This window comes from Puma concolor, chromosome A1 (genome assembly GCF_028749965.1).
Source record: "Puma concolor isolate L17-30 chromosome A1, mPumCon1.1.hap2, whole genome shotgun sequence".
NCBI classification, from domain to species: domain Eukaryota; kingdom Metazoa; phylum Chordata; class Mammalia; order Carnivora; family Felidae; genus Puma; species Puma concolor.
The window spans coordinates 116,112,771-116,140,308 of NC_141667.1; the positions used below are offsets into that span (position 1 = coordinate 116,112,771).

General features: G+C 38.2%; 1 protein-coding gene and 1 pseudogene across 3 annotated transcripts in view; one reads left to right on the forward strand and one right to left on the reverse strand.

Annotated features, from left to right (window-relative positions):
- Positions 1-27,538, forward strand: part of ANKRD55 (ankyrin repeat domain 55) — a 534,677-nt gene that overhangs the window by 322,225 nt on the left and 184,914 nt on the right. Inside the window, exon 1 of one of the 3 annotated variants that reach the window (XM_086700699.1) lies at positions 14,460-14,697. The exons of 1 other annotated variant lie outside the window; for it this stretch is intronic. The gene's annotated coding sequence lies outside the window, so the exon portion shown is untranslated. Of the gene's footprint in view, positions 1-14,459; positions 14,698-27,538 lie in introns of those variants that run through there. One more of the 3 variants, XM_086700710.1, reaches the window with a different exon arrangement.
- Positions 13,244-14,588, reverse strand: LOC112860933 (heterogeneous nuclear ribonucleoprotein F-like; annotated as a pseudogene).

Sequence of the window (27,538 nt, forward strand, 5' to 3'; positions counted from 1 at the left end):
ATCAAGCTATTGAGACAATACTAGGACCTCAAGTGGAGCACATCCTTTGCATTTCCTTTACTAGCCATGCTTGTCCACCCGGGGATTGTAAACTTCTGAATGGCAGAGGCCTCTTTTTTGACACCCATGAACCTCTCATCTGTTCTCACTGGGCTGCTTTAAAGCCTTCAGAGGCTTTTATCATAGTAAACGTCTTGATACTTATACATCTCACAGTGACTATAATTTTTTTTTTAATTTGAAAGTTTTTAAAATAAATAAAATAAAGGTGCTTATGAAATTATTTGGCTCTGAAAAACTAGTTTTCCTTACAAATAGAATATTTGGGGCACCTGGGTGGCTTAGTCAGTTGAACCTCTGACTTCAGCTCAGATCAGTCTGTGAGTTTGAGCCTTCTGTCTCCCTCTCTTTGTGCCCCTCCTCCACTTGCTCGCACTCTCTCTCTTTCTCTCTCTCCTCTCTCTTTAAAAAATAAACATAAAAAAAGGAGAATATTTGGGAATCTTTGAAAAGTGAGAAAAATCTACCCATAAACTGCTGTTGAATGGAATGGTATTTTTAAATGTCTGCAGTTTTAGGTTGATATCATGTTGCTGGTTGACATTTAATTAATTGTGTATTCGTTTTGTAATATATATGTATATAAATAATTGCTATATATATTATAATATAAATATACTAAGCCTAGTATTTTCGTAATCCTTTTCAAAAGTCAGAGGTCCCAGGGCACAGTAAGCCGGTGACAAGTGGATAAAAGATCACTGCCTGCCACAGTGTCTGTTACATTGTAAGCACTCAGTAAGTATTTGCCAAATCACTTAAAATACACTGATTTATCAAATAGAAAACAAAAATTTCTGGTTCATTTCTCTGCTAAGAGATTGAGAGAGGGCATTAAAAGGAGAGTGGGAATGGGAGGCAGGGCAGCAGCTGTCCTCAAATTTCTGGTGGATCTGCTCCCCAAGAAAAGATACATCCTAATTTGGTTGTTAATTGCAGGTGGGATTGTCTCCAGTACTGCACCAGGGCCATTTCATGTTAATAGCAGGAAGTGTAGTGCGATCAAACTCTTATTTAGTTCAGGAGTTGAGTCACTGCTCTTCTAAAAAGGGAGGATTCTAAATATACTGAAAGGGGGAGCTGGTCACTGGATATTGGGAAGGGTGTCTTTTTGCAGGTCTTTTTGAAAAAAGGCAACAGATTAAGCAGGGGATCAAAATATAAGTGAAAGACTTGCCTACCAAGTTAAAAAGCAAAAAAGAACTGAACTAAAATAAAAATAGCTCCAACCCAGAGATCAAGAGGACTATTTTGTCCAAGGAAAGAATAGAAGTAGTCCGCTTACACTCTGCCAAGCCACTAGCTTCAAGTGCATCTTTGTGCGGATAGTCGAGGGTCTGAAAGGCTTTATTATTAAGAAGTTAATGCTTGACAGCGGCCGACTCCACCACAGCAAAATTACCCGCCTTCGAAAGACGGCCTCCTATGAGTCTTGGGTTAATTACTCAAACCTCCAAATTATCCTTCAGAGAACAAAATGAAGCATGAAAAATCAAAAGCAGATCTGTAGCTGAGATTATGAAAAGGGAGTGGGTTCCTTTCCATTTTAAAAAATGTTTATTTCTATTGTAGGAACCACAAGAGGGGAAAGGGAAAAAAAAAAAAAAAAAAAAACCTGCCCGTGGACCAAGCAGGCAATAAATGGCTGGCAGCTGTACAGCCCAAAGGGAAAACAAAATCTGCTCATATAAATATTCACAAGGCAGTTTTCTTTAAATTTCCAAAACAAGTCACCCCAAATCAAATTGCTTGAGAACAGAGGTGCTGAGATGGAGACACCCCAAGTCTTGTTGCTAAAGAATATTTTCACTAGGCACCATTTTGTAAAATAGCTGATATGCTAAATCAAGCCACCTACAATCTACTGAAGATAAAATAACTACTTAAAATTATTTCCCCCTCATATCTGTTAACTCACCCTACTTCCCATATCAGGAAGTAAACTCATTTTTGAAATAATTTGTTTTTGTTGAGACTCACCACCACTAAAACCTTTCATTTGTTTCTCTTCTTTTTTTCCCCATCAGAAATGGCTGTCATATACTCCCAAAACCATCTAAGAGAATCATTTCTCAAACAGAGGTATATCCCTACAGATGTTCTTGAAAGGGGGTGGCTGAGAGAATCTGGGTGATGTACTGAGGAAGTATATAAGGTTTGCCAGATGCTAAAACCAATATTGACCTATAATTTTCTCTAAACAAATTAGGGCCAACAGCTAATTAACTCACTGTATTTTTTTTCTTTCTTTCTTAAGGTTGTGGTAAAATATACATACATAAAATTTATCTTCTTAACCATTTTGAAAGGTACAGTTCAGTGGCGTTAAGTACATTTGCATTGTTGCCCACCTGTCACCCCCAACCATGTCCAGAACTTTTTTCATCTTCCCACACTAAATCTCCATCCCCACTAAATAATAACTCGCCATTTTCTTTGCCCTTGAGTCCTTGGCAACCATCATTCTACTTCCTGTCTTTATGAATTTGGCTGCTCTATCATAGTCCTTTTTGAATTATGCTCTAATTCTTTTTTTTTAATATGAAATTTATTGTCAAATTGGTTTCCATACAACACCCAGTGCTCATCCCAAAAGGTGCCTCCTCAATACCCATCACCCACCCTCCCTCCCACCCCCCATCAGCCCTCAGTTTCTTCTCAGTTTTTAAAAGTCTCTTATGCTTTGGCTCTCTCCCACTCTAACCTCTTTTTTTTTTTCTTCCCCTCCCCCATGGGTTCCTGTTAAGTTTCTCTAATTCTTAAATCAAGGTGAACCTAGAACTTTCTTTAGTCTTTTCCCATTATCTTGTATGGGCATATCCATTGTCTCAGCTCCAGTTTTTAGGTGCAGTTCATTGACACATTTGAAATATTCCTTGCACCCCCCCCCCCCGCCATTGCCTTCTAAATTCTTATATTGGCCCAACTAGAAGGACTTATCTGTCTGCAAGGCTGCGCTGCCTCTAAATGACCTACATAGGAAGTGTGCTGTATGCCAATACAGAAATGGAGCTGTTTTCTCTCAAGTTTGTGGAGCAGCTATTAAACAGTTGTTCTGTCCTGGAAGCCCTGGTTATGTCAAGGTGCAATTTGATATGGGTGGGTTAGAAATCCCTGTAGCCTTTTCTTACAGCCTAGGTTTCAGAAGATTCCTCTTGGACCGTGCAAAGCTGAGAACTAATAAGAGTGGCTCTACCATGTTCTTTATCTTGGAAATGGGCTATTGGATGGAGTGCTCTTTGCTAATGGACAGGCAGAGAGCATTTGGAATAGCAGCAGGGATGGAATAAATTTCACTTTTACTCACATTTTGCCATTGATTACTGAAGGTCATCCTGTTCTATGCTAAACTCTGACTTGATGAGACAGGATGCCATAGTCCCTATCATAGTCAAGATACAGTAGATGCAAACCAAGAGGTGAAAAGTGAAACATGGACACAATTTTCCTATTCTTTATGGGCTTTCATTACTTTTCACAGAATCTGTTTGAATACCCCTCTAAAGACCCTGTGCTTAATCTCTCCTATCCCTACATTTCTTTTCTTCATTTGTTCTTGATTGACATGAGAAGCGATAACCAGACTTAGTGTGGGGAGGTAAATTGCTTGGAGAGAAACTAAACAGAGAAGGGAGATGGAAAGGAAACAGAACGGTGCATGTTTCTTTTTCTTTTATAAATTTTATGAATAATATTCCAGCCATAGGGGAAGAAGAGGAATCTTAGATAAGTAAAATGAGCCATTATGGAGACAAACCTTGTAGACTAAGAAATAAGATTCATTTAGTTATGTAGAGCCTTGGATTAACCATCATGCATCCATGCTTAATCCCAATTTTGCTTTGAAAGCAATAGCCTAGAGTCTGCAAACCTGGTTTCTACACTAGGGTTGGCCACTAACTCTCTTTATTACCTTGGTCAAGTCAAACATCCTCTTTGAGCCTCAGCTTTCTTATATATGTAATAGAAAAAAATAACATCTGCCTCTCTCTCTGCCTTGAATTAGTATTATGCTACTTTGCATATAAAAATTTACAACAGTGTACTTCCACTTATTCCTTCCCATTTTTTGTTATTCTTGTCATATATTTAACTTCTACATATTTTATAAACCCCACAATGCATTTTTAAAAAGTTTTTCTTTCTAAGACAGTTGTTTTTCAAGTAAATTAAGAAAAGAGAAAAAACATCATTTATATTTACTCATGTAATCATCATTTCTGGCATTTCCCATTCCTTCCTGTAAATCTGAATTTTCATCTGGTATCATTTCCCTTTGACCTAAAGACCTTCCTTTAGTATTTTTTATAGTGCAGATATGCTATGGCAAATCATCTCAGATTTCATTTATCCAAAAACACCTTCAATTTCACTGTTATGTTTAAATCATATATTCATGGATGTAAAAGCCTGGGTTGACAGGTTTTGTTTTATTTTTTCTTTTTAGCACTCTAAAGATATTATTTTATTGTATTCTGAGTTGCATTGTTTGTAATGAGAAGTTAACTGTCATTTACATTTACATCCACGGGGCTAGAGGGAGGAAATGCTTTCTACATGTTCTCTCTCCATGGTTTTCAGAAATTTGACTATAATATGCCTAGGTGTGTTTTTCTATGCATCATCCCATTAGAGATTTGTTGAGTTTCTCAGACTCCATTCTTCAATCTGTGGGTTGATAATTTTTAAAAATTTAAAAATCTTCAGCCATTATTTCTTCCAAAATTTTTTCTGCTCAATTCTTGCAGGGACTCTAATTGCTTGTAGATCTCTCGGTATTATCCCAAAGATAATTGGCATTCTTTTTCTTTTCCTTAATTTTTTCCTTTTTCATTTTTATTTTGAATAATTTCTTTTTTTTAAGTTTTTAAGTTTACTGATCCTTTTTTGAGCAGTTTTCCATGTAGCGTTAATTTCACCTGGTGATTTTTTAACACTCAGAGATTGCAGAATTTTTGGCTCTAGAATTCTACTTGGTTCTTTTTTAGAGTGTTTATTTTTATTCATTTTTTTCTACTCAATATAATCACATTTTCAGTTAGTTATTTAATATATTTATAATAGTTGTTTTAAAGTCTTTGTCTGCTTATTCCAGTAACTGTCATCTGCAAATCTGTTTCTAATGACTGTTTTTCTTACATTTAGTTTTTGTTGTTGTTTTGTTTTGTTTTTGCTCTCTTGTATGTAATACAATTTTAATTTTTGGACATTGTATATAAATGTACTTGTGTTTGCTCACTGCTTTAACTGTATCAAATTCACCTGTGTTTAACCCCACCATCCTCATCCCAAATCGCTATTTGATCATGTCAGTAGTTGAACTGGGTGAGGATTGGCTGAAGTTTAAGATATATTTAGATTGCTTACCTTTGGATTAAACTCTGTCAGGGCTCAAGAATGTGCAGAGTTGTACAGTTTCTCTCTGCTTATCAGTCACTCCCCCAATGCTATTTTTCTCAGCAAACTTCATGGTGGATTATTATGATATAAGAAGAAGAATTGTTGGTCCATGTGTTCTGTCCCTGTGTGGGGTTCTTCTAGACTACAGTCCTAGCCAGAACACATTGTTTTACAAAGCTGGCCAATTTCCCTCCATCCTGAAAAGTCTCTCCATCCCAGTTTCTGTCTGTACTTAAACCATGTGCCCCTACACGTGGAAGCTGTCACAGCTCTCTACTCACCTATAAAAAGCTTATTTCTCTTGGAGTTAAGTTCATCAAGTCTTCATTATATTCATCCCTCTTCCTCTGCCTTGTAGAAAAATATAATTTTTATTTTGTCTGGGACTTTTTCATTGTTAGCTAAAGGAGGGACAGACTTTGGCATCCTTCTATATTGTAACCAGTAGCAGAAGTCTCAAAGAAGTAGATCGTTATTAAAACAGATTTCTCTGGACTGATGTATCACTATGTAACCCAAGTGTCTGAGAGGCACTCATTTGGGAAGACCATCTTCTTTCAGCAGGAAGCTATTATGTCTGTGTACAGATCAGAGTATTACTGCCAGTTTTCTACTGTCTTGTTTGCATCTCTGGCCAAAGTTACTCCTTATATCTTTCCATATTTTTCCATCATCTAGCCATTTTCTGATTTTAAGAGCAATACGATTTATGGTTAAATACATAGGTTTTTCTTAACTATAAAAAACCATTGGGAAATATATGGAGCTGTGTTCTCCTATCAGAAACATGTTTATTGCTATAGTGGAAAAACACATTCCATGCCTGCTTCTCAGAGATACTGTACTTTGATCCAGGAGCCATGTTTAGGATATCTTACAAAACCTTTCTAGGCCTCAGTCTCCTAGTTTCTTATATGAGGGTTTGTACTAAATGATCTTTAAATATCTTCCAGTCCTAAATTTCAGATATAGGTAGCTCTAGATCCTCTTAAAGGAAGATGATACCCACCTTGACTAGGTATGCATGCCATTGCTCTTTAAGTTGCCAGTTCTGATTCAGCTGGAGTTATGGCTAGAATTGGCCTGATCTGCTTAGACTGGTGAGTTGTCCCATCCTTCTGTTACCTTTTTCCTCCCTCTAGCCCCGAGGATGTAAAATATAGCCTCTAGGTCCTGCCTGTAAAAAGCCTTGCCAGACCAGGGTCTAATCAGGAGGCATCCATTATTCTCTTCTAATTTTCACCTCTTTATACCAGAAAACATCAACCTTAATATTTTAGCATCCCTTAAAGACTTAATAGCATCATTTTTGTACAAATAAGCAGAATATTTTTTTTTAACATTTGGTAGTAACAGTGTACTATCCCTGAGAAGTGGTGCAAAAACTTAGGTGAATTCCTGGGTGGTAGATTCATAAGGGGTTCTTTAGGGAAGTCAGGAAATAAGAGTTCCACTCTTAATATTTCAAGGAACTTGTCACCGTGGCAACTGCTCTGCTTTCCCACAGACTTCTCTTTCTCCCATGAATCCTCAGTTTTTCTGGGGCTTGAAACTCTTAATAATCAAATAACAAGAACTCTTCTGAGGTGGTTTTATAACCTTTAGAGTTTAACAAGCTCATATGTGCACCTTATCTCCTACACCAATGACAGCCTTGTGTGATAGGATACTAGAACTGACTATGGATCTGGTCCAAAGTGACATCAGTCATGGAATTCAACCAACTCAACAAAATCAAGGCTCTGATTTATGCTAAAGTGAGTATGAATAACTGAAACAGGCTTTCGATTAAAATTTGACTGTGACTTGATTCCTTGGAGAATGTGAGATTTTTAGAGATATTCTGAATTAAAAAAATCTTCCAAGGTCAAATATCCTTGGAAGATGATCATCTACTCTTGAAGAAACACAGTGGACACTAGCATATTTATTAATGACTCTTCAATAAAGATAATTATTTGCCATTTTGTTCAGCCTAATTTTTCCCCAAATTATTTGATTATAAACATATTTTTTTCCTACTTTGGAAGCCCTGGAATCCTCTGAGGTTAAGTTAACCTGACGAACTCTGAGCAGGAAATCTGTGTGAAAGTGAAGACAAGTGTGTTCTTAAAAGGCTCCATCCCACACGTGAAGGTATTTTTCCTTCAAGCACAGGAGTAGACTTGGAATAGCAGAATAGCTCTGTTAGATGGATATATGGCCAAGAGAGGCTGTGGTCCCTAAGCTTGCTCCCATCTCTCTCTTCTACAGTTAATCTTGGTAACATAAGCTGGGGGCTGCTTTCTTCTCAGATGTATGAATTGATAGAGCCAAAATAAACCAAATTCCAAATGCAAATGAAAAAGCTCAGGAGTCTACTGTTGCTCTGTGCTTAAAGCTAGTTTTACACTTAATCGCTTCTCTAAGTAGCTATTCCTACCTGGGCTTCCCCAGGGAATAGGAAGCCATTTTGTTAACTGTTTTATGCTATAATTCAGGAGATACAATTTATGAGCTGTTCCAGAGGCCAAGAACAGAATCATCCCCAGCAGAAGTTGCAGTGCTTTTAGAACAATGAAATCCCTTCCCTGTGGCAAAAGGATAAAACAGACATTAAGAGTCTTAGAATCTATTAACAAAATATACTAAGTGCAAATGTACTGAGGTGATAGCTAATGTTAACATTGATATAAGTTGCCTATTGAAGTTTTAATGTTTGACTGGTTGGATTCTTTCCCATGTCACTCTCTTCACTCTCTCACAGTTAACCTTGACTCTGTTGTTGACCTAACCTGAGCCTTGCATATTTTCTGCTACATCAGGAAAAGGTTAGGAATTTATAAAGCAAACCAAACAAAACTCTGAGATTCGTTACTGTAATGGTTACTTTCCTGTTGGGAATTTTGAATCTAAAACAAAATGAGGAGATCAAGCCTGTATATGGCAGGCAGCTTGTCAGTCTACAACACAGTTTATGCATAAGACACTGAAAGGAAAGATTTGCAGAAACGAGGCCAATTTGTGGTATTCAAGGCCCAATATGCTTCTAACACACACATTTCTGGACACATATTTTGAAATGCATTAAGCGTATATTGACAGTGTATTAAGTCACTTAGTACAAGCAATTTAAAGAGACGGGAAATGTATCCATGAACATGGAAATATGGAACATGGAGAATATATCCATAATATTATTAGCACTATTCTAAAAAGTACCAGTGGAATTGTTGAATCATTATCTTATACACCTGAAACTAATATAACACTGTATGTTAATTATACCTCAGTTTTAAAAAGTACTAATGATCTTTTTGATCTTCAAAGGAAATTATTTAATGGAAATATCAATGAGAACACATCCCAAGGATTATTGTCAAAGTATAGAACTTATTATATTGACTATCAGAAAGAATCTACTTAATCCCATGAATGCGGAATGGTTATTTTTATTTCAACAGACAGAAGTAAACTTTGCATCTTTGTAAACCTAGATTGATATTTGAATACCTGGTTTAGCTTAAGTCCTGAGCAAGCTGCTGCAAGATTTTCAGGGTGAAATTCATTGTTACATTAGAGATTTCCATCCCCTTGTTTGTGCTAGCCATTCTTAATATGTAACATGGCCAAAATACTACTGAATGATCAAGTACTGGGTCTTAAATAAAAATAGTTGAGGTAAACAGTATATTTCTGCTAGAAAGTATTTTTTTCTTTTAGAAAATCACTTGCTTCCATCTAACTGATGTTTTTAATTCTACACTTAGACATACATTACCTTGGGTTGAGACATTAAACCCTATTGGACTGGCTGGCTCAATGGGTAGAGCTCTCAACTCTTGATCTCGGGATTTTGAGGTCAAGCCACAAAGTGAGTGTAGAAATTACTTAAATAAATAAATAAACTTTAAAAAGTGGGGGGCACCTGGGTGGTTCAGTCAGTTAAGTGTCTGACTCTTGATTTTGGCTCAAGTCATGATCTCACAACGTATGAGTTTGAGGCCCATATGGGGCTCTGCACAGACAGTGTGGAGCCTGCTTGGGACTGACTCTCTCTCTCTCTCTCTCTCTCTCTCTCTCTCACCTGCTTGTGTTCTCTCTCTCAAAATAAATAAACTTTAAAAAAAGGACATTAAACCTTTTTAAAAAGTAAACAGAGGAGCTATTACAGTATGAGGAGCTCCCAGCAACAGGAGATGAGACCATCCTAACTCATAGTCTTTTTCCAACAGAGATTACTATAAATGCTCATTTCCTTCCATTTAAAAAGTTGACTCTAAAAAATCTCTGGGGTTGTGTTTACATTTTTAGAACCCTTATACTCTCAAGTCTTCACAAATATCAGCAGTATTCTCACCTAAGAAACTCTTTAGTTTTCCTTAGCATCACTCAGTGCCTAAGGTGTTCTGTACTGCTAGACACTTTCATTCATTGAACAAACACCTAAGGATGATAAGATACTTCTGTAGTCTTCCTGCTTGGTGTGGGAAGACTGGGAAAGACAAACTCATTAGCAGTGTGTCGCTGTCTTTATGGATTCCATATCTAGTCCTCTCTGAAATCATTATACATGACCCTTTAAATATTTTATTTGTTTTGCTTTGAAAATTCATCCTTTTAAATTAATTACATTTTCCTAGGATCCATTGAGCTTTCTTGTTGACCATTAAATAAACAAAAAGCAAATAAATGTGATTCTAAGGAATGTATTTTGAGATTTTTTTAATTAACTTACTTATTTTTTAATTTACATCCAAGTTACTTAGCATATAGTGCAACAGTAATTTCAGGAGTAGATTTCTTAATGCCCCTTACCCATTTAGCCCATCCCTCCTCCCAGGAACCCTCTGTTTGTTCTTTCTATATAAAAGTCTTTTATGTTTTGTCCCCCTCCCTGTTTTTATTTTGTTTTTGCTTCTCTTCCCTTATGTTCTTCTGTTTTGTATCTTAAATTCCTCATATGAGTTAAGTGATATCATATTTGTCTTTCTCTGACTAATTTCACTTAGCATAATCCCAACAGATCCATCCACGTAGTTGCAAATGGCAAGATTTCATTCTTCTTGCTTGCCGAGTAATACTCCATTGTACATATATACCATTTCTTCTTTATCCATTCATGCATCTATGGACATTTGGGCTCTTTCTATGCTTTGATGTTGTTGATAGCTCTGCTATAAACATTTGGGTGCATGTGCCCCTTCGAAACAGCACACCTGTATCCCTTGGATAAATGCTTAGTAGTGCAATTGGTGGGTCATAGGGTAGTTCTATTTTTAATTTTTTGAGGAACCTCCATACTATTTTCCAGAGTGGCTGCACCAGTTTGCATTCCCACCAGCAGTGCAAAAGAGATTCTCTTTCTCTGCATCCTCACCAACATCTGTTGTTGCTTGGGTTGTTAATGTTAGCCATTCTGACTGGTGTGAGGTGGTATCTCATTGTAGTTTTGATTTGTGTTTCCCTGATGATGAGTGATGTGGAGCATTTTTTCATGTGTCTGTTAGCATCTGAATGTCTTCTTTGGAGAAGTGTCTATTCATGTCTTTTGCCCATTTCTTCACTGGATTATTTCTTTTTTGGGTATTGAGTTTGATAAGTTCTTTATAGATTTTGGATACTAACCCTTTATCTGATATGTCCTTTGCAAATATCTTCTCCCATTCTGTCAGTTGCCTTTTGTTTGTTTCCTTCGCTGTGCAGAAGCTTTTTATTTTTATGAGGTCCTAATAGTTCATTTTTGCTTTTGTTTCCCTTGCCTCCAGAGACATGTTGAGTTAAGAAGTTGTTGTGGCTGAGGTCAAAGAGGTTTTTGCCTGCTTTCTCCTTGAGGATTTTGATGGCTTCCTGTCTTACATTTAGGTCTTTCATCCATTTTCAGTTTATTTTTGTGCATGGTGTAAGAAAGTGATCCAGGTTCATTTTCCTGCATGTCGCTGTCCAGTTTTCCCAGCACCACTTGCTGAAGATACTGTCTTTATTCCTTTGGATATTCTTTCCTGCTTTGTCAAAGATTAGTTGGCCATACATTTGTGGGTCCGTTTCTAGGTTCTCTATTCTGTTCCATTGATCTGAGTGTCTGTTTTTGTGCCAGTACCATACTGTCTTAATGATTTCAGCTTTGTAATACATCTTGAAGTCCAGGATTACGATGCCTCCAACTTCGGCTTTCTTTTTCAAGATTGCTTTGACTATTTGGGGTCTTTTCTGGTTCCATACAAATTTTAGGATTTTTTTTCTAGCTCTGTGATGATGTATTTGGAGATTTAATTGATATTTGAGATTAACTTATACAAACTGAATTTCACAATGAGTTGTCCTATGTGTATTGTCTGGGGAAAAGTTTTGGAAAGACCTTGCCCTTTGACTGGACTTAGCCTCCTCTGGGAGGAAGCCACAGCCTTGGATTCTTCATGTGTGATGCCAGCTAGCCTGGATACAGGGAACACCCAGGAGTCCTCTTGCTAAGTTTCCTGATTTAGAACTCATTTGACAAAGGTAATTCCTGTTTTTGTAAATAATTCACAACCATGCTGTATTTTTTATTTTTGAAAATATCAAAAATAACAAAATTGAGAAGGAAGAATAAATTTGAAGCCTGTTTGATTGATGAGAAAAGTAGAGTTTAGGTAATCTGGTAAGAACCAGATCTACTGGGCCCAGAGCTAAAACAACTTGCCACAGGTATAATGGAAACCAATATCAGCAGAACTCAGAACCACACAGCTTCCCTCCCAGGTTTCTGGTTCAAGTCCAAGAAAGAGGCCTTTGTCCCTGTAAGTTATAGGCTGATGAATTCCAATAAGAGCAAGACATCTTAAGGCTAAGTAAATCTAATTGGTGAAAAATGAAGTGCCTTAATCATTTTTGAAAAATAGATCTTGTGCTATTGTAATACCCCAAATAACCTGGGATCACCTGGTTAAGGGTGATTCTTAGAGATAGGTCTTAAGGTATTTTAAAAATTGTGTCATGAGTTGGAATTCCTTTATCTTTATTTGTGAAATTAGGTTATATACCTAAATATTACACCCACACATATATTATACATATCTTATTCTTCCTTTCTTTGTGGAGACAAGGTACTTTTTTTTCAGTATGAAAAAATCTTTATTTTGAGAAAAAAAACTAGTTAACAAAAAACTTTAACAAGTTTCACTTAGCAAAATATACCCAGAAAGAAATCAGTGTACAAAGAGAGTTTTAAGTCAAGACGTCACTAACTCCTAGGGTATTAGTAATATGACTCAATTTTCAAAACTAACTTATTTTAAAAGCTTAAACTTAACCTAAAAGATTTTAAATGAAAATAAACTAGAATGAAAAAAAAAATGAGAAATGTTCCTCTTTGAATTAGGGATCTGGCACCTTGAGTTTTCAAAAAAAAAAAGCACATCTCCCCAATGTGTTCATGGTGATGTGGTGTAAAAAATCCATTTAATGTACTCAAAACTACTTTAACTCAGATAACATTATGCTGAAGTGCAGTACCAAAATGTTAATAGAAAAACACTGAAAACAGTTTTAGTTTACTCCGTATCACATGCTAGAAGAAAATTTTGCCTGAGAAAACACTAAAGAGGTCATTTTTTTTCTTTAATTTACATCCAACTTAGTTAGCATATAGTGCAACAATTATTTCAGGAGTAGATTTCCTTAATGGGTAAGATGTCTGTTACTCATTTAGCCCATCCCCCCTCCCACAACCCCTCCAGTAACCCTCTGTTTGTACTTCATATTTAAGAGTCTCTTACATTTTGTCCCCCTCCCTGTTTTTATATGATTTTTGCTTCCTGAAGAGGTCATTTTTTAATGTAAATTTCACAAACTCATGGTGCAAAATGTGTCCCAGCTTTTCGCTGTTTGTTGGCAGCCTGTGAAAATTTAATTGCAATAACTCAAACGCTCCTACAAAACTAGTCGTATCCACCCATGGTGTTCTGGCCTCAATAGCCAGCCGTATAATAGCCACTCACAGACAGGCTCTCAAGGCCAATATAAGTGGACTGGGCCGACACCCTATTTCTTGCATCATCTGGCTGCTCTATGCCCCATTGCTGGCCCCAGTAGTGGAATTCAGGAAAAGTTCTGTGTCTGTGTTGCATGTTGGCACAGTCCTTGAACATAGCTTGTGTTCGGGAGAGGCAAACTCAACATTGACTTCTCCAATCAGTCTTCCATCAGGACCAATCTCAATATGGACTCTCTTAGGGTTGAGTGGAGAAAAAAAGTTATAAATGTCGTTCTCTACGGCTCTGTATGGCATCCCTCTCATGTGGATTCAGTGCCCAGTGGTACTCTGGACAGTGAACTAGCAGCCTCCATATCTGTGGTCATACATGCCTGAGAGAGTAAGTAACTGAGGTTTTTCCCAAGAGAGAGATTGATGAAGGAATAGCCATCGCTGAGGCTGCCGTACTCCTCATATCCCCCATAACCTGCACTGTAAGCACCCTACCCTTTCTTTCTAGGCCCACTTGCTTGACAGTCCAATATACCTCCTGGCTGTCCCAGGGTAGTCATAAAACCCTGACTTCTGTACAGACATGAACTTCAGAGGGAGATCTGAGTATGCCTAACTTCTTCCTGACTGCTCTTGAACACTTCATTTTATCTGTGCCCCATTCTCTCCTGCTTCCCTAGGGGCTTCTCAGCCAACTCCTGTGAGGCAAACTGCCCAAAAGCTTCCCCTGTAATCTTGCCCTCTGAGTCCATGAGCAATGTGATCCTATTTGCCACAATTTCCAACCCTGAGAAGAACTGAAGAATTTCTTTCTTGGTGCATCCAAATGGGAGTCCCTGAAGCCTCACAAAGCTATCACTGGTGGTGTTGGCACTGTTTGGATTGCTGTGTTTCAGCACACAATCTATCTTGGTTCTGTGGGACTTGAAGACCTCAATGTACTGGTGTCCCATGCTTTCCCATGTCTTTTTTAGGGCCATTTTTACATCATCTTCTGATTCAAGTTCAACAAAAGCCTCACCACTCTTCCTGCCTTTCCTAGTGTAGATAAAATGAATGCCTGCATCCCCATCATGAATTGTGCAGTGAGAAAGGAAGTTCTGCACATCCTCAACCAAGAAGCAGCAGGAAGACCATGGAGCGTGACCATGAAGCCTTCACCTCTCTCAAGGCCCACCATCATGACACTTGAGAGAAACAGATATCAAGCAAGCTTGGGTGCAGTTTTGCAGCTTAAAGAACAAACCAGGGTGGAAAGTGGAGGGGCATGCCCACAGCTGGAGAGACTCCAGGTGGGTAACAGATTGTCCACTGAGAGGAACAGGATTGATTTATATTTTCATCACAGAAGTATGGTTTACAGACAAAAGACCCCTAATTCTACCTGACACTTAAAAATGCAGAGGGCTCCAGGGAAAGAGCAGGTGCATCTCCTTTTGTTATTATCCTTGGGCTCCTAGTCTCCATGCTCTTGCTCTTCCTCACATCCAGCACCTCAGTTGTCCCTCTGAGTACCTTCTTCTCCAGGAAGACACAGTGTAGTCCAAGATATTTTTAATTGTCCTTTGGACTAGCCCCATTTGTGGGGGAAGTTTTCTCAGCATAAATAAACTTTTAAACCAGTGTTTTCATGCCATTTTTTTCAACTTCCATCAGATTCTAGTGGAGAACTTGCAACATCCCCTTCCAACATCCTTCATCCTGTCTTCACAGCCTGAATTGTTCATCTCACAACTATGTTGAGTACCTAACATTTGCTTCCTAGAAATTTATGCTTTTCTTAATATATAAGGATGACAGACAGTTGTTAGTCTGTCATCAAGATCTAAAATGTATTTTCTTCCAGACCCAATAGTAAACTTACCTGGTGTTTTTTTCAAGATGGCAGCTTGAGGCCATGAAAGAGAGAAAAGACTGATCCGTACAACCACTGGACCTGACCCTTTGACTCATCATGGTCCAACGAATGAGTTTTCATGTAAAAAGCGCAACCTTTTTATGCAATGCCTTTAACTGTGGTTTGTCGGTAGAGATTAAATTGTGGAACCACTAGCTGCATCACCAAATTTAGTCAAATCACTTGCAATGGACATTCTTTCTGATTCAGCAGTACTGAATTTTATTTTGTTTTCCCAGTTAATCAAAATGTCTCAACCATGACTAGAAAAGGAGAGAGGGGGGGAAATCAACCACTGAACCTTTCCAATATCTAGACAAACCTCATCTTTTCATATTATAAACTATATATACATAGTTTGTAACATATAATAATAAATATATTGTTTGCAAATCTGTAACATACCATTCTCTGTGGCCTGTTTCTCCTGGAAGAAAAAAATCAGTTTTGGCAGGTCATTTTTTTTGTACTTAAAAGTAGCCTTAAGGGGCGCCTGGGTGGCTCGGTCGGTTAAGACTCCGACTTCAGCTCAGGTCATGATCTCACTGTCAGTGAGTTCGAGCCCCGCGTCGGGCTCTGTGCTGACCGCTCAGAGCCTGGAGCCTGTTTCAGATTCTGTTTCTCCCTTTCTCTCTGCCCCTCCCCTGTTCATGCTCTGTCTCTCTCTGTCTCAAAAATAAATAAACGTTAAAATTAAAAAAAAAAAGTAGCCCTAAGAACAGTAATAAAGTGTTAAATCATGTGTGTGTGTGTGTGTGTGTGTGTGTGTGTGTGTGTGTGTAAGTAGTTGTGTGTATGCATTAACACCTGAGGACTTGGAGGAGGAGATTACGGAAAAGAAAGCATTTGTTTCAGAGGTGGTCAAAAAGGCCCTCTCTGCTTATCCTGTATTGAGGTCTGGTTCCTGGCACTTCCCTCAACTATGACAAATTCTGATGGCTCAGGTTTTGATTCCACTTCAGCACTTTTACATTTCTTGTGTTGCACATCTGTTTTCCCTGCCCATCTTCCTTCTATCTGGTTCTAATTCCTGTGTTGCAGCTTGACAGTCAGTACATCAGGAAGGATAAAAAGAGTTAAACTTTTGAAGCTCTGCTAACGAGGCTTCTCAGAAGCCTGGCTGGTGGTGTGTTCTCTAGATATCACTCATAATACAGGATTGTCTTGCTGTGAATGGACACTTGAGAAGATGAGGTTTGCGTAGAATTAGCCAAAAGTTCATGGAGTTTCTATATAGCTTTTTTTTTAGGTAAAATTCATATACATAAAATTCACCATCTAAATTTTAACCATCTGTAAGTGTGTGATGCAGTGGCTTTTAGTACATTCATAATATTGTACAACCATCCCCACTATCTAGTTCCAGAATATTTTCATCACTCCAGAAGGAAAGTCCAAGGCTCTTAAGCTGTAACTCTCCGTTTCACCTTCCCCCAGCCCCCGGCAGTCTGCTTTCTGTCTCTACAGACTTGCCTATTCTATATATTTCATATAAATGGAGTATAAAATGTGTGGCCTTTTGTCTGGATTCTTTCACTTCCCATAATGTTTTCAAGGTGAATTTATGTTGTAACATTTAGTGGCTCTTCATTCCTTTTCATAGCTGAATAATACTACATTGTATGGATATCCCACATTTTATTTATCCATTCCTTAATTGATGAACATTTGGGCTGTTTAGACCTTTTGAGTACTGTGACTGGTGCTGCTGTGAACATTCATGTACAAGTTTCTCTTTGTACATCTGTTTTCATTTCTTTTGTATATATACCTAGAAGTAGAATTGTTGTGTCATATGGTAATTCTATGTTTAACTCTCTGAGGAACCTCCAAACTGTTTTCAACAGCAGCTGCACTGGTTTACATTCCTATAAGCAATGTATGAGGGTTCCATTTTCTCTACATCCTTGCCAGCACTTTGTTAATGTCCAATTTTCTCACTATAGCCATCCTAGTGGATGTAAAGTGGTATTTTTTCTGCTTTTGACTTGCATTTCTTTAGTGATTAACAATGTTAATTTTTTTTTCATGTGCTTATTTACCATGTGTTTATCTTCTTTAGAGAAATGTCTATTCAAGTCCTTTTTCCATTTTTAAATGGAGTTTTTGTTCTTCTGTTGTTGAGTTGTAAGAGCTCTTTATATATTCCAGATACTAGACCCTTATCAGATATATGATTTGCAGACCTTTTATCCTTTTCTTTGCATTGTCTTTTCACTTTCTGGACAGTATCCTTTGATACTTCTGTGTGAGTTTTACCAAGCTGGCCCCATTTGAAATTTGAAAGAGTATCAATCAGTCAGTCAGTCTCTCTCATGCCTTTGCCCCCTTTCACTTTTCTTCACTCACTTCCAGTTTTTTTTTTTATTTCTTTTGTACTATACTCTCCAAGGACGAGAAAAAAAAATGTTTTCTGATAAATGCATTCACACTGGGGTATAAATGACTGATAAAGCCTAATGACTTACTCTCCCACCAAAGTTGTCATCATCTCAGTAGTTGAAAAGAAAGCAAAGGAATTCATGAAATGTCAGACATTGATGAGCATAGTGTGCTAGGATCATGAGACACATTTCTCTTGCTTCTGAAATCACAGTGAGTTAATACCTCCAGTTCTACTTAAAATAAGGATTCTAGTCCTAGGTCTGAGGTTTTTACAAGGCCAATAAAGCTCTCTGTGAAACTTTACTAAGCCTGTGGGGCTTCTGTGGGCAGTTCTGTGCCAAGCACATTAGTGATTAAGTCTCAGTGTGTTCTGTTCTTAAATAGTCTGTGGTTCAGATGCTTTTATAAAGTAGATCCTTTCCTTGAGACTTACATATAGGACTCCTAAGATCACCTCTGAGTTCTCATTCTTATATATCTTCAGAGCACCATGAACTCTACTGAACATGGTTGCATTTTCTTATTCCCAAATCATGTTGTCTTGGGGTTGAAATGAATCTATTGCCTCTTAGCCTTCTATGCCTGTTTGAGCACCCATTGGGTCTTCTCCATCATTCTCTGGATGTGATTCTTCATTTTAGCATCACAGAGGCTGTTGACAGCTCTAATAATTATGCTTGAAGACAAAACCTAAATTACCCTAATCAGCCTGCTCTGGGGCTGGCAGGTATGTGGTGCTGTCACAGCGAGTTGGTGATATACAATCTGCCATGAATAGAGCTTTTTTTCAGCTGCTCTGGCAGGGCCACCTGCCGTCTGTGCCCTACTTCCTGCCAGGAAGCTCTGTGACCTTCAGTGACCAATGCCAAGTGATTAGAAAACTGGTAGCATTTGTGCCAGGACCTTGGTCTCTGTGGGTTTTGTTTGCTGCAACAGAAAATCAGGAAGCTCCAGAAAAGAACTGCAGAGAAGTGTTCTTATCCAAAGATGCAGGGTAAGGATTCTGCCTATACGAAGGTAATGAGAAGTATCTTACGGGGAATGTTTCCTTTCCCAGACCTGTGTGAGTAAGATTTGGCCAACAAATCTCTCAAAATAAGCAAGTACCTTTAAGCTGCCTACCCATTCAGCAATGAGAACAGAGACAGGAGAATCTAATGAGATAAATGTAAAAGCTAAAAACCAGACAAGCTAAACAATGAATAATTGGAAATTGAAATTTTAAAAAATACCGTTCCAAAAATATAAAAAAATAGGGATAAGTCTGACAAAATATGTGCAAGAGCTGAGCAATAAAAACTAAATAAAAATAAAAACTGAGAGAAATTAAAGAAGACTGAAATATATGGAGAAATATATCATGTTCATGAATCGGATGATTCAGTATTGTAAAGATGTGAATTCTCTGTAAAATGATCTGTGGATTCAAAGCAATCCTAATCAAAATCCCAGTGGACTTCTTTGTCAAAATTAATGAGTTAATTCTAAAATTCTTACGAGAGTGCAAAAGACCTGGGATAACGAAAGCAACTTTGAAAAAGAAGAACAAAGTTGGAGCATTAATGCTACCCAATTTCAAAATTTAGAGCGCTATGATATGAAGATATTTTGGTAATGGTTTAAAGATAGAGCAATAGAAGAGAATAGATTCTAGAAATAGACCCACTTATGTATGGATACCCAATTTTCAACAAAGATACAAAGACAGTTCACTGAAGAAAGTGTAGGTTTTTTTCAACAAAAAAAGTGCTGGAATAATTGGATATCCAGATGCAAAAATAAGAATCTTGATCCACATTTTGCACACGATACAAAAGTTAACGCAAACGGATCATGGACTTAAAGCTTAAACCTACAAGAGTACAAAACTTCTAGAAGAAAACACAGGAAAAAAGGTTTATGATCTTGGGTTATGCAAAGATTTCTTGGATATGATACCAAAGATCTGATCAATAAAAGCAAACACTGCTAACTTAAACTTCATAAAAATGAAAACTTGTACTTTTTATGGTTATCATTAACAGAATGATCAGATTAGACACAAACTGGGAGAAAATATTTAAAATATGTTTCTTATAAAGGATTTGGATCAAAAACATGTAAAGAACTCTCACACTCAATAATAAGAAAATAAACAAAATGCACAAAAGATATGAATAGATGATGAAGTCCAGAACACTAAAAGAGAAGACCATTATCACAATCAGTGTCAAGAAGGAATACGCCCACACGCAGCCCTTTAGTACCATTGTCTAGAACAGCTGCAGCAGGAATAGCAACAAATAGCTCTGGTTTGGGGAGAGTTTCCACCCAAAACCAGAAACAGTTTCCATTGTTTTATCTTAAGGTTCTCAACCTTTCCAAAGAAGATACAAAGATAGAAATAAGCACATGGGAAAATGTTCAGCAATCATCAATCATTAGGAAAGTGCAAATTAAAACCACAGTGAGATACCACTGCATACCTATAAGAATAGCTAAAATTAATAAGACTGACCATACCAAACGTTGATGAGAAGGTGGGAGAACTGAAATTTTCATACACTGTTGGTTAGAATGTCATTTGGTACAACCATTCTAGGAAACACTTTGGCAGTTTCTTAAAAAGCTAAAACATATTGAAAGATATTTTCACACTCACATTCATAGCATCACTAATCACAGTAGCCAAAAGCAGAAGCAACCCAAATGTCCATGGGCAGATGAACAGATTACCAAAGTGTGGTCTACACATCCAATGGAATATGACTCAAACTTAAAAGGGAAGAGAGTCCTGTCACATGCTACAACATGAAAGAAACTTGAGGACATCGTGCTTAGTGAGATAAGCCAGTCAGAAAAAGACAAATACTCCTTGATTTCGTTTATATGAGGTATCTAAAATAGTCAAATTCACAGAAACAGAAAGTGGAATGGTAGTTACCAGGGGTTGGAGAGGGGGGAAGGGGAGTTATCTAAAGGATATAGAGTTTGAGATTTACAAGATGAGGTTCTGGAGATACGTTTCACAACATGTGAATATACTTAACACTGCTAAACTTTGCACTTAAAAATGGTTAATATGGTAAATTTTATGTTGTGTCTATAATAAGAAGAATGAAGAAAAAATTGTGTTTGCGCACCAGCACCAGTGTGTGCACTCTCTCTCTCTCACACTCATTCTCACTCTCTCTCAGAAATAAATGAAAACATAAAAAAATAAAATAAAATTGGGAAATGTGAGTCCTCCAAACTTGTTCTTCTTTTCCAAGATTGTTACCTCTTCTGAGATTGCATTAAATCAACATATATCAGTATATCACCAAAGATGGAAATCCAGCAGTCTTTCACAGAAACTTCTATAAATATTGAACATGCCCTTTCACATTTGATCATTTTACTAATACAAGCCATTTTCTTTTTACTTTGTTCCTAAACTCTGGATAATCCCGTTCATGAACTTAAAGAACATTCCTAAATAGACTTTTGTCATTTGTTAATGATGTTTGACATTATCTTAGTTACTTTTGTTTTTCATTAAAAACCTAGCCCTTCACTTTTAGTCACTTTGGGTTTCCCTTGAAATCTGCCACAATAGGTCCAAAAAGAAGATGGTAATATATGGCTCTGAAGCCCACTATCAGCATTTATTCTTCGTTGCTGTGATGTCTTCATTTGAGACCCTTGAAGACACAGATACTGTGGAAAGAGCTATAGCAAATCCAGCTCAAATACTGTTATGTTACTAAAGAACATCCTGAGAATGCCAAATTTATGTGGGCCAATTCTGGCATTGCACTGCCTTGCTTTGGCTTCCTAGAGAAGCCTCTTGATGGCTTTGGACCTTGAAAGTCTTTGGGCTGCAAAACGGAATGGTGAGAAAAAGAGACCTGGACACATGGAGACACTCTCTTAACAAAGCCTTGACTGTCCCTCCTCCATGAGGCCTCAGTGTCCTTACTGTCTGTTCTGTGGCAGCAGAGAACCCAGGACAAAGCAGTATGCCTGACCAGGAAGATGGAGGGGCAGAGAGGCAAGACCACAGGAAAGGACTGAAGGGAGCTTCAAGGACAGAAAGTAAGCCCCATGAAGCAAATCTTCTTCCCTGACTCTGCTATGTTGGATTCCAACCAAAACCAAGAAGCAACTGTGCAGAAGTGGGAGGGCTTATTGTTGGCTGGAGGTCACCCAAAATAGAAGATTCAAGAATGCTAATGTGCAAGGAGTGATGATGAAGTCCATAACATTTAAAAGGAGGGCCAGTATCAGAGTCAGTGTCAAGAAAGAACACGCCCACACTCAGCCCTTTAGTACCATTGTCTAGAACATCTGCAGCAAGAACAGTAACAACAAGCAGCTCTGACTTTGGGAGGGATTCCACCCAATCCATTGTTTCACCTAAAAGGTCTCCAGCCTTCCCACTCCAGAATCTTACCATCATGTACTCATTCTTACTCTCTGCCTTGAGGAGGGGACCTACAGCACAGGATGTGGCTGGCAGCTTCACTTGGGGAAGACTTACTCAGGGCCCTCCAAAATATGTGGTCTTTTCTTTTCCTAAAGTGGTTTGCCTGAAAGGCGTCTGTAGTCCTACCACAGTACCATCTGCTATTCCTATATTCACCTAAGGGGGCAGGTTGTCTCTATTCTGGACCAGTTGGTTCTGAGCAAAACTCATAAGACAGTTTATTTTAGTGCCTGTCCTGCCTCCCACATACCTCCCCCTTTTTACGGCCTCAGTTTCCTCAGTGAAGAGGTTGGCCTAAGTTGGATGTTAAGTTCTTTGTACATCCTGTGTTCCTTTACATTCAGAAAGTGCTTGGCTTGGGATCAAGTGCCAACTATTGCCTCCTCCTACCAGAGCTTTCCTCACCTCAGCTGCTCAGAAAAGAGACCTTGAGGCCATCCTTTATTCTTCTCTCTCTCCGTCACACACCCCTTGTCTAATCCAGCTGCTGATGCTCTCAGCTCTACCTCAAGTCACTATCATCTCTCACCTGCGGTATTGCACCAGCCTCACCATTGGTCTTTCTATTCCTGCTCCCTTCGGTCAACTCTCAACTTTGCAGCCAGAGTGATCCCAAAAGGTGTCAGATCGTATCCCTCCTCCACTTAAAACCCACTGAAGCCCCCTATTTCACTCAGAGTAGAGGCCAAACACCTTCCAGAGCTTTTAAGATTCCTGCCTCAGGGCTTTGCACTTGCTGTTTTCTCTGCCTCTACACTTCATGCCAAATGTCCACACAACTCACTCCATCAACTCTCTTGGGAATTTACTCAGCTGTCACCTTCTCCACTTGGGCCTATGCTTGGCAACCCTACTGAAAATGGCAATGCCCCCTATATTTCCTATCCCTTTTCCCTACTGTACCTCCTCCATAGTACTTTCATCACACCGTGTGTTGTGTTTGTTTTCTACCTACCTCGGTTAGAATGTTTCATCAATGAGAAGAGGGATTTTTGGTTGGTTGGTTGGTTGGTTGTTTTTTTGTTTTTGTTTTTTTAATGCTTATTTGAGAGAGACAGAGAGGGAGAGAGAGAGAGAGCGAGCAAGAGAGCATGAGCAGTGGAAGGGCAGAGAGAGAGAGGGAGACATAGAATCGGAAGCAGGCTCTAGGCTCTGAGCTGTCAGCACAGGCCAGATGTGGGGCTTGAACTCATGAACCACGAGATCATGACCTGAGCCAAACTCCGGAGGCTTAACCGACTGAGCCACCCAGGCGCCCTGGTTGGTGTTTTTTTCTTGTTGTTGTTGCTGTATCTCTAATGCTTAGAACATAGTTTGACATTTGGAAGTGTCTGAGAACTATCTAACTAGATTAATGAAATGAAGAATGGCAAGTTCTTTCTTGCCTGGAAATACAGAGGTATTGAACAGTATATGCTTTCCTTCCCTCATTACTCAGTTTCCTTCCCATCTTAGCTTACATTTGCTACTTATTTCTTAAACCTGATATTTCTTGGAAGTGGCATGAGGAGGGACCACATTCCAGTGGCAGTCTGCAGGGCTAGTTCTTAGACTGGAAGTGTACCTCATATTACATAACACTGCATTTCTCTAGTGGCAAATCCACTCCAGTCTCTTTTCTGTGTCTTGAGCATATCATTGGCATTCTTAGCTCATGTTAGAACTTGCCTGTTTGAGAAGACAAAATTGAGATTTTGGATTCGGTATTTTGAAAGTCCATGACAAATACCCAAATAAATCCTTCCAAAACTGAGCTTCCAATCCTCCTTAGTTTTGGACATCAAATCTAAAACATCTTTTAAACTTCCAAGGGGGATTTATGTGCCAATGCCTGTGAGGAATGAAAAAAAAAAAAGTGGTCTGTTAAAAGAGTCTTCATAATGAAAGCCTATAAGTGGAAATTTGAGGTTGAATCAGATGTAAAAAGTATTTCTCAGTTACTCCCTCAGTCACTTACCCATTCATTTATTCACTCAATATCCATGTGACATGGTCTCTTCATGGAGTAACTGTCAAACAAACACAGTTAGCAACCAAAACTAAACTTAAAAATGATCTTTACTTTTGATTAGAGAAGTGGACCCAGAAGATCCATGAATCACCCCCATCCACCACCTTCCCTCTCTTGCTCCTGGGGAAGGGACCACACACCTGGAAAATGAATTCTTCTTTCTCTCACATTGAGATTCCTTGGTAAACAAAATTCCCCACTTCATTATATGATATAATGACAAAGAGAGACAGTGAACCAATATTTGCAAGTAGCTCAGAACTCCTATGGAGATATGAAGAAAGTTATGCTCATAACCACCTAGGGCTATTTTTTTTTTTAAAGTACTGCTATCTATACCCATCCTAGATAGTAAGATTTAATTGATCCATGGTAGGCCTGGTAATAAATAGTTTTTAGAAGCACCCCCAGGTAGTTCTAATGCATAGCTAAAGTTAAGAATGGATGGTCTAAATAAAAACTATAGCCTAGTTTATTTGTTAGGCCACCAAAGAGCAGTGATTTTTTTTTAATATTTATTTTTATTTTGGAGGGAGGAGGGCACCACAAGTGGGGGAGGGGTTGAGGGATGGAAACAGAGGATCTGAAGCAGGCGCTGCTCTGACAGCCCCAATGTAGGGCTCAAACTCCCAAACCATGAGATCATGACCTGAGCCCAAGTCAGACTCTCAACCGACTAAGCCACGCAGGCGCCCCCGAAGTGCAGTGATTTTAAGGTGAGATTGAAGCAATAATGAACTAGATGAAGTGAGAAGTAGAAAGGTGTGAGGGAGCATTCTAGGCAAGGGGAATAGCCATGAAAAAACATGCTAGTATGAAAGTCCTAGTTTTAGAAAGCCAAGAGCAGCCTCAGCAGCCATTTTAAACTGTTCTTTAGGGTGGAGGAATTATGCCCCAAAGAAGAACACTTACTTCCTGATTTCCCACAAAGTCATATAGGAAATCACCTAAAGAAAACCCACCATCATATGGAGCTGACACTGCCATGGGACTGTTTGGGTATGTGAATAACAAAAGGAATAGGTCTTTTCACTTTCCTGAGTAAATACAGATTAAGTTTGCAATTTTTGCACACGTAACTGCTATACACGGGATTAACGCCTCGGGATCATACCTCAGGACCCCTCAAAAGGAGTGCTAATGAATATAATTCTACATTGACTTTATGGGTTTTCAGAGACAAAGCTAAGACCCTCTGGGGACAGGATACTGGAACTATCCCATTAAAAATGTGTTCATGCTGAATAGTTATCCTATTTGGTGAGGAAAAAAAGATAGAAAATGTCATTTTAACAAAGAAAATGCAGGATTTGATTCTCATATTACCAGAAGCTAAAGGAAAGAATGACCTTTTATTATACTTTTCCCCATCTGAGGAACAGGGGTCATATCTCAATAATCATTTTAACTCTCACAGCCTCTGAACATTTTTTTGTTTATCTTCATTTTTTTGTCCTTGTCTTCCAATTGCTAATGGTTTGGGAGAATTAATGGACCAGGGGATAATCAGGTTTTGTTTCTGAGCATAAAGACCTTATGGTCTTGCCAAAGGATTTTTTTTCTACACTATATATTTATTTCCCTCTTTTGCTGATGACAAAGAAGATGCTTGCAGGAAATGTTTGTCTTCTCATTTGCCTTATGCTATTCATGAGAGAAATAGAAATTAGAATGACCTTAAATCCTTGCACCATATTGTGTCTTTACTTCAACGACTCATGGTGTCAGGGGACAGAGGAGAGGGAGAGGAAAGTAGTTAAAGTAATGTGAACGTGGGGTAGACTTTCCAATGTAAACATCTTTTGAATTTCTTCTTCACTCTGAGATGAATTATTTGAAACAAATCACTCTTAAAGCAATTTTTTTTTTTAGTTCTAGTAGGCCAAAGATAAGAGACTTATTTTCAACTTGAAGCAGAAATTTTGGATCATAAACAAACCTTAAAAGTGTTTAGCGCTCTTCAGAACATTTGACACCACCTCTTTGAATTTAATATATAGTCATTACTATATATTGAATTATATATATATTCAATACTATATATTGAATATATATGATTTGAATATATATTCAATACTATAGTATATTCAATGTATATTGAATATATATAATATTATTGGATATATATATTCAACTCATATAATCAATATATTTTAAAGAAGCTCACCTTTGTATATACTTATATACAAGCATTAACTTCTAATTAGTTGCCTTGAGGAAGAAATGGGATATTGATGGAGCCGTTTTCACTGGAAAATATTTGCAAAGTAACTTCACATTGGAAGTAGTAGAAAGAGAAAGTAATTTTCTTTTATTCTGTAAAAATTTGGGTACCTGTTATGAAACAGATACAGGGCTAGAGACTGAAAATATGGATAAGATATGATACCTGGCCTTGAAGAGCTTTTATTTATTTATTTATTTTTTTTTTTTTTTTATATGAAATTTATTGTCAAATTGGTTTCCATACAACACCCAGTGCTCATCCCAAAAGGTGCCCTCCTCAGTACCCATCACCCACCCTCTCCTCCCTCCCACCCCCCATCAACCCTTAGTTTGTTCTCAGTTCTCAACAGTCTCTTATGCTTTGGCTCTCTCCCACTCTAACCTCTTTTTTTTTTTTTTTTTTTGTTCCCCTCCCCCATGGGTTTCTCTTAAGTTTCTCAGGATCCACATAAGAGTGAAACCATATGGTATCTGTCTTTCTCTGTATGGCTTATTTCACTTAGCATCACACTCTCCAGTTCCATCCACGTTGCTACAAAAGGCCATATTTCATTTTTTCTCATTGCCACGTAGTACTCCATTGTGTATATAAACCACAATTTCTTTATCCATTCATCAGTTGATGGACATTTAGGCTCTTTCCATAATTTGGCTATTGTTGAGAGTGCTGCTATGAACATTGGGGTACAAGTGCCCCTATGCATCAGTACTCCTGTGTCCCTTGGATAAATTCCTAGCAGTGCTATTGCTGGGTCATAGGGTAGGTCTATTTTTAATTTTCTGAGGAACCTCCACACTGCTTTCCAGAGCGGCTGCACCAATTTGCATTCCCACCAACAGTGCAAGAGGGTTCCCGTTTCTCCACATCCTCTCCAGCATCTATAGTCTCCTGATTTGTTCATTTTGGCCACTCTGACTGGCGTGAGGTGATATCTGAGTGTGGTTTTGATTTGTATTTCCCTGATAAGGAGCGACGCTGAACATCTTTTCATGTGCCTGTTGGCCATCCGGATGTCTTCTTTAGAGAAGTGTCTATTCATGTTTTCTGCCCATTTCTTCACTGGGTTATTTGCTTTTCGGGTGTGGAGTTTGGTGAGCTCTTTATAGATTTTGGATACTAGCCCTTTGTCCGATATGTCATTTGCAAATATCTTTTCCCATTCCGTT